Raw genomic sequence first — 1,702 nt, 5'->3', positions numbered from 1 at the left:
CTTTTGCGGGTACACCTATAACATGTTTTATTAGAAGATCATATTGGTCATCATCTTGGCTATATTCTCTTCCTTTTTATCTTCTCGTTTTCTTCTCTCATTAGTCACCATGGAGGTAGTAGAAGGGGTCTTAGGAGTATCGACATCATAGGTGTGCCATCCCTGATTTTGTTTGAATACTTCTCATATCAATTGGAAAGCCACAAGATGATGCAATTTCTCAATAGAGCCACCCACAACATTATCCACAACTATTTTGTTCAATGGGTCAAGTTCTCTATAGAAAATCTCAAGGAGCATCTTATCCAGGTCCTCATGATTTGGGCATTGGGCTAGCTTTCCAGTAAACCTCTCCCATACTTCAAACAATGATTCTCTATTTAATTGCCGAAAGTTTACAATCTCATCTCTTTTTTGAAGTAGTTTCAATGGTCGGAAGTATCTATTAATGATTTCAATGGTCGGAAGTATCTATTAATGAACAATATGGTGCACTCCTCCCAAGATGTGACTGAGCCGGGAGGAATTGAGCGGAGCTATAAAAATGCCTCACTCGTTAGTGAAAATGGAAAGATTCCAAGTTGGATGGATACTTGTGTAATATGCTCTATGTTTAATGGCGCACAAACTTCCACGAAGTTTTTAAAATGAACATTAGGGTCCTCATATGCTTGACCCCCATATAATCCTTTCATTTGAATTATGTGAAGCATAATGCTAGTTACATGAAACATGCCATTTTCGTTGGTTGGTGGGATACAGATAGAACTTGTTTGCCTCGAATCATTTCATTGGCCCTCATCGTCTAGTGGGGCATCAAAGGGGTCAAAATTACTTGCGTTATCACTCATTGCTCCATTTACACTTTGATCACAAACAAAATAGTAAAAAACAACAAATAACGTAAATTACCCCACTCTGAGTATTCTCAAGTAAGAGTAGCACCACATAGTTGAAATTTATATTTCACTCCCCGACAACGGATCCATTTTAATAATGCTCAACTCACTCCCATAATTGAGGGGTGAGGCATTCATTGTCAAGTAACCCAATGTAAATTAGGTGCGAATATCAAGGAATGAAAGCTATAGACATCTAACCTATGGGTGCTCAACTTACTATAAGGTTACCTAGAATGCTAATGGAAAGAACATGCATAAGTAAATGAATGATTTTTTTGAAATTCTTCACATAAACTTTAATAAGTCATTGGTGAATGCTATCTTTGGTTTGAATTCAAGGTTTGGGGGAATCTTGGTATTACGTCTCCTTAAAGGTGAAGCATGTAGGAAAATGTTGGTTTATCATGGGATTTAGTTATTAATTAATGGATAGGCTAGATCAAAGATCATTGGGGTCAATCTTTTGACAAAACCCCAATGATTTCACCCATTGGACCTTTCGAGCACCTATAAAGTGTGGAGTTTATATAGCCACCCAAAACCTTAACCAAGCATCCCTATTTCTAGGATGATGCTTTTGACATGATTTACACTCCCTAAACACTTATTTCTAAGATTGCAAAGGGTAGTAAACAATAGACTTAGTTGTTCACCATTGCTTTTTCCCTCGATAACCCTTTTTTAAGGATGTTATGGGTTATCTAATATTCACTTAAATCCCCCTATTGAGGATGAAAAAAGGTTTCTAGAGCTTGGAGCTTTCACCCATCACACCCATTTTGATATTTGGAGTTGTCACC

General features: G+C 37.3%; 1 non-coding gene across 1 annotated transcript; it reads left to right on the top strand.

Annotated features, from left to right (window-relative positions):
* Window positions 1-310: 310 nt before the first annotated feature.
* Window positions 311-422, top strand: LOC124889097. The gene has a single exon (XR_007047714.1). It is a non-coding gene; the product is annotated as a small nucleolar RNA R71 (small nucleolar RNA).
* The last annotated feature ends 1,280 nt before the right edge of the window (window positions 423-1,702 follow it).

Source organism: Capsicum annuum, chromosome 11, assembly GCF_002878395.1.
Source record: "Capsicum annuum cultivar UCD-10X-F1 chromosome 11, UCD10Xv1.1, whole genome shotgun sequence".
In the NCBI taxonomy this organism is placed as follows: domain Eukaryota; kingdom Viridiplantae; phylum Streptophyta; class Magnoliopsida; order Solanales; family Solanaceae; genus Capsicum; species Capsicum annuum.
Note: the sequence above shows the minus strand (reverse complement) of the source record. Positions and strands in the feature narration are given on the sequence as shown.